The following is a 5,999-nucleotide window of genomic DNA, read 5'->3' as shown; positions in this document are numbered from 1 at the left end:
GAACAACTTTGTAAACCACAGTGTTTAGATAAAGTGCAAGGGGAAATTTACATATGTGACCTCATCTATTTCATGTAAACCCCAAAATATATTAACAAAATTGCTTTAAAAGTTTTATTAATGACAAGTGAGAGATGATTATTACCATAATAAGATCCTAGTATAAAATAAAATTTAATGTAATATACTTTAGATTCCAGAGTTGAAAATATTCACGTGTAAATGAGAATAAGCATTTTGTTATATTGTATTAGTTATAATTTTCTTATTTACATAAGTCAGAATCATATAGATCACAAATTAACTCTTACTGATTTATTTTCTGATCATCTATTTGCCATTTCTTCACGTTTTGCTGGGATAAGTAATAAAAAGTAAATTTGTTATGTGCCTAAGGGGGTAGGTTGGGATTGGGAGGGAAACTGGGGATGTTGCTGGAGGGAAGGTCACGCTGGTGATGCTGGAACACTAAATACTTAAAACAACTGTATAATGAACAACTTTATATATCATTATGGTTTTTTTAATTAATTTTTTAAAAGTTCTCAAAAAGGTACTGTAAGATGACAAGTGTTAATTACTTACTGGGGTGATCACTTGGCAATTTTGGCAGATACTGAGTCATCACTATGTGCCTGAACTGCATGTGATATTACATGTTAAGAATGCGTGAGAGAGGGACCAAAGAGATAGTACAGTGGGTAACGCAATTGCTTTGCACATTGCCAGCCCACGTTCCATCTCTGGCATCCCATGTGGTCCCCTCAGCACTGCTAGGAATGATTCCCAAGTGCAGAGTCAGGAGTAACCCCTGAGCATCACCAGATGGGACCCAAAAGCAGTGTGAGAGAGAGACAGAGACAGAGAGAGAAATCAATGACACCATTATGGTTTTTAGTCTGAGCAACTGGAATGATGAGGAGAGCCCGAAAGTATCAGTTATAAGGGGGGAAATCAGGAGCTGTTTTGTACAGACTCTTTAAGAAGATGCCTCGACTGTCACACAGAGACTGCAGGCTGGCAGTGTATTATAGAAGTGTGTGGAGCAGAGACCTGGCCTGGAGATTGACATCAGAGAGCGACCAGCACACACATGGTTACTGAAAAACCTGAGACTGGGTGAGATCTCTGAGGAGCTGAGTTGAGGAGAGCTAAGAACAAACATCCAAGAACCAGTCTGTGGCTCCAGTAAAGAATACGGTGAAGTGGGGCTGGAGTGATAGCACAGTGGGTAGGGCGTTTGCCTTGCACGAGGCTGACCCAGGTTTGGTTCCCAGCATTCCCAATGGTTTCCTGAGCACCGCCAGGCATAATTCCTGAGTGCATGGGCCAGGAATAACCCCTGTGCATCGCCAGGTATGACCCAAAAAGAAAAAAAAAAGAACGAGCTGAAGAAACATGTGGCAGGAAGAGAGGTTGGGCCAGGAGAATGCAGTGTCCTGAAGACAAAGTGAGGAAGCACTGGAAGGAACAAGAGATCAACTGTCAAACTTCTGCCAGGTCAAATAAAATGAAAGAGGGGGTTGGAGTGATAGTACAGTGGAGAGGGGAGGGTGTTTGCCTTGCATGTGGACCACTCTGGTTTGATCACTGGCACCTCACAAGAGTTGCTTTTTGGGGGGCCACACCCAGCAGTGCTCAGGACTTAGTCCTGATTCTGCACTTAGGGACCACTTCTGGCAGCCTTCGGGGACCCTATGGGATGCTGGGGCTCGAACCTGGGTTCACAGTGTGCAAGGCAAATGCCCTACCCGCTACATTATATCTCTGGCCTCAAAATGGGGTTTTGGCTAGGAATTTTAGCAATGTGGAAGCCTTCAGCAAGATCAGTTTTTTGTTGGGTTTATTGGGCAACTGAAGCCTGACTGGAATTAGTTCAAGAATTCGGCAGAGTGGGAGAGAAGACTGTGAAGCACCAGCAACATGAGCAGTGTTCTAGTCCCGGCAGCCACTACTAGTGGCCACGCCATTAGTGGCCAGACAGGCCAATGCTTGGACCCAACAAAATTAGAATTTTCAAATTAGAATTTTTTTCTTTTGGGGTTGCACCCAGCGATACTCAGGGGTTACTCCTTTCTCTGCACTCAGGAATTACTCCTAATGGTGCTTGGGGACCATATGGGATGCTGGGGATTGAACTTGGGTTGGCCACTTACAAGGTCAAAACCCTACCCGCTATACTGGCTCTAGCCCCAGTTTTTGACTTTTACGTTATTCTGGCCCCGAAATGCTAGGGGTCAGCTGGGCCAGCCTGGTGGTACTTGAAAAGGGCCATGTGATGCCGGGACAAACTCGGGGCCTGGCATGTGCACCGCGGTGCTCCAGCCCTCTGCGCCATCTTCAGGCCCTGTGGTACTATTTTCTCAGTACACATTTCTGCAAGTGGAGAAGCCAGATCATAGGGCTCTTACATTTTTCAAAACTTTAGATATTTATTTAAAATTTTCTACGGAATTTTTCCCCCAATTTATCCCCTCTCCCTATTTTTTTTAGGGGGATGTGGGGGCAGGGTTTGGACCATACATGGCTACGTTCAGAGGCCACTCTTGGCAGTGTCAGGGAAAATGCTTTTTCAGGAAGAAACCCAGACCTCTAGCATGCAAAGAAAGGTTGCTAGCCCCCCAGTTTACAGTCTTATTAGCAGCGTACAGACAGAACCTATTTCCCCAACCCTTTGTCAAGCAGGTATTATGAAACACTTTAGAAATGGAAATCACTTTTTTTCTTCTGAGTATAAAAATAATCCATGCTTATACTCTCATTTAAGACTATTTGCAAACTGAAAGGATAAAGATAGTATCTCATTATTTTAATTTATATTTCTTCTATGTTAATAAAGTTAAACATTTTGTCAGGAAAATGTATTATCTTTACTTCCCTTATATGACATTGATCTAATATATAATATTTCAAATGCTATTCATAAAACAGCATTTGAATATCCCAACATGGTATTGTGCCAACTATTAAACACACAAAGAAGCAAACCCTGAAAGTCTAAGAAATCCAATCCAAGAAAATCAACAAAAAAGGACCTACTCTGCGTACAGGACTGTTTTTGGGGTGGTTTTTTATCTGCCTTTCTTTCTTTCTTTCTTTCTTTCTTTCTTTCTTTCTTTCTTTCTTTCTTTCTTTCTTTCTTTCTTTCTTTCTTTCTTTCTTTCTATCACACCCGGCGATGCACAGGGATTATTCCTGGCTCTGCACTCAGGAATTACTCCTGGTGGTGCTCAGGGGATCATGTGGGATGCTGGGAATCGAACCCAGGTTGGCTGCGTGCAAGGCAAACGCCCTACCCGCTGTGCTATGGCTCCAGCCTCTGCACTCCAATTCTTTTTTTTTTTTTGCTTTTTTGGGTCACACCCAGCAATGCTCAGGGGTTACTCCTGGCTTTGCACTCAGGAATTACTCCTGGCAGTGCTTGGGGGACCATATGGGATGCCGGGGATCGAACCCGGGTCGGCCCTGTGCAAGGCAAACGCCCTACCCGCTGTGCTATCACTCCGGCCCCTCCAATTCTTATTGTACCAAATTTCACAATAGTTTCATAATTCCCCAGACATGGGAAAAGTGTCTGTCAACTGATGAATGTATTAAAAAGAGTCTCCAATGCTGCATCATTGGGAAGGACGAGTAGAGAGAGGCTTCTAAAATCTCATGGCTAGGACGAATGGAGACATTGAGACACTTGAGAAATTCGACGATCAATGGGATGATGATGATGATGATGATGATGATGGCTCAGACATACGGAAGTTTCCCACTCACTGCAAAGGACCCACACTTGGTAGGTCGAGGGAACCCAGGGAGACTCTCTGCGGATGCAGGAGGCAGTCAGAGCTTCCACCTGGTTATCCAACAAATAGTCCTGCCAACTCCCACTGGATTTCTCTGGGCACAGCCCTGTCACAGGTGGAGGAAGAGCTTTGGGAAGGAAGGAGTTCCTGTCTCACAGGATAACGAGGACCTTGTGGATGGCATCTGGCTGTGAGGGCAGACAGAGAGAGAAGCACTTCCAGGTGGAGGCAAAAAGGGAACCACTTGTCAGAACAGAGTAGGGTGGTGGTTAGTGGGGGAGAATGGGGGAAGTACCGAGGAAATATTTTAGAGTACAAATGTGAAACTAAAGGTTAGGTAAGTTCTGCAGCTCAAATGTCCACCATTGTGTTGGTGTTTTTGTTTTTGTTTTGTTGTTTTTTGCTTTTTTTGGGGGGTCACACCCAACAATGCCCAGGGGTTACTCCTGGCTCTGCACTCAGGAATTACCCCTGGCGGTGCTCAGGGGACCATATGGGATGCTGGGATTCGAACCCGGGTCGGCCGCATGCAAGGCAAATGCCCTACCCGCTGTGCTATCACTCCAGCCCCCTGTGTTGGTGTTTTTAACACCAACACCACATTATAAGATTCAAAGCTGCCCTTTATTTTTTTTTGAGGGGGTCACAACTAGCCAGATTCAGGGGGTCCATGCAGTACTGGAGAATGAATGTGAAGCATGCACGACAGCTGTTTGAGCCATCTTCCCAATCTCTCAATTCATTTTAATGTCAATTTGAGTCTTTGTTTGGGGGCCACACCTGACACAGTTCTCAGGCCTTACCTCTGGTTCTATGTTCAGGGATCACTCTTAGTAGGCTTGGGAGACTATGTTGGGTGTTGGGAATTGAACCTGGACCTGTGGCATGCAAAGCAAGTATTTACCCTCTGTACTCTCTCTCCAGTCCCAATTCGAATACAGTGTTTTTTGTCACTATTATGCAGTGGTATTTACTAATGATTTCTCACAAAATTATGAAAAAACAAAATTTCATGTTTTCCCTCTAGTGAAGTATAAAGTCATCCTTTTGTTTTGTGGCATATCTGATGGTACACAGGGTTACTCCTGGCCCTGTGCTCCAGGATCATGCCTGGTGGTCCTTAGGGAACCATATGTGGTGCCAGGGATCAACCAGGGTTGGCTGCATGCAAAGCAGGCAGCACCGAAGCGCTTTGCATCAATTTTGTAGTGGTGGTTACTGATAGCAAAAGACCTGAAATAATTTAGGCTGTCAGGAGGAAGGAAACAACTATATATATGTATATATGTGTCCATTTATTAAAAGACACAGACAAAAAGACTGATGGAGCGATACATGGTGAGGTCTGAATGGGTCCCAAGTATCTGAATTTCTGTCCCTGTGGAGTTGGGTGCGTCACCCTCCTGGTTTATGGACATGTTTACCAACCAGGAAGCTCTCTGAAGCTTGTGCTTTTGGGATTTTATGGAGGGCTCTCACGTAGGCATTGTGGAACAACTTCCTGGAACTATTTTGTAAATGACGTTGCTGAGGTACAATGAACCTACAAGGAATGTCTGTAGATTCTACAATTGCGAACTCCACTGAGCCCTTCAGATAGCACGTTTCCCCACCACCAGAGTTCCCTGTCATTGGTTATCTGATGTCCGGTGTGGTGGAAACCATTGTTTCATCTATTTTGTGAGGTCTCCTAGTACTTTAAGGGAGGTGGGGAGATCCTGGGACTGCACCCTGGTCAGTGGCAGCCTGCCCAGCACTGCTCCGAGTGTTGGATCTATTACAAGTGAACCAGTGAAACAAGACGCTCGGATTCAAGCAGCTTATGTTCTGGAGGAGTATTGCAGACAATAAATACATGAAAGAAAAATAAACATGCATAAATTAATGATTTCATAAAGTGTCGCCAAAATAAAATAGTAATGGGATAGAGAGGCAGTAACTGCATCTCTGGGGAGGTGACACTTGAAATGAGTTATCACAAGGAGGCTGTCACTTCAAGAGCTCGAAGAATTGGAAGATAAGGCCGTAGGACAAGTCCAAAGGCCCTGAGATAGGGCCTGGAGTGATAGTACAGTGGGTAGGGTGTTTGCCTTGTAAACAGTTGACCCAGGTGCCATTCTCAGCATCCCAGATGATCCTCTGAGCCTACCACGAGTGATCTCTGAGTGTAATGCCAGATAAGCCCCAAGCACCACTGGGTGT

Source organism: Sorex araneus, chromosome 3, assembly GCF_027595985.1.
Source record: "Sorex araneus isolate mSorAra2 chromosome 3, mSorAra2.pri, whole genome shotgun sequence".
Lineage (NCBI taxonomy): Eukaryota > Metazoa > Chordata > Mammalia > Eulipotyphla > Soricidae > Sorex > Sorex araneus.
This window is presented reverse-complemented; position numbering follows the sequence as displayed.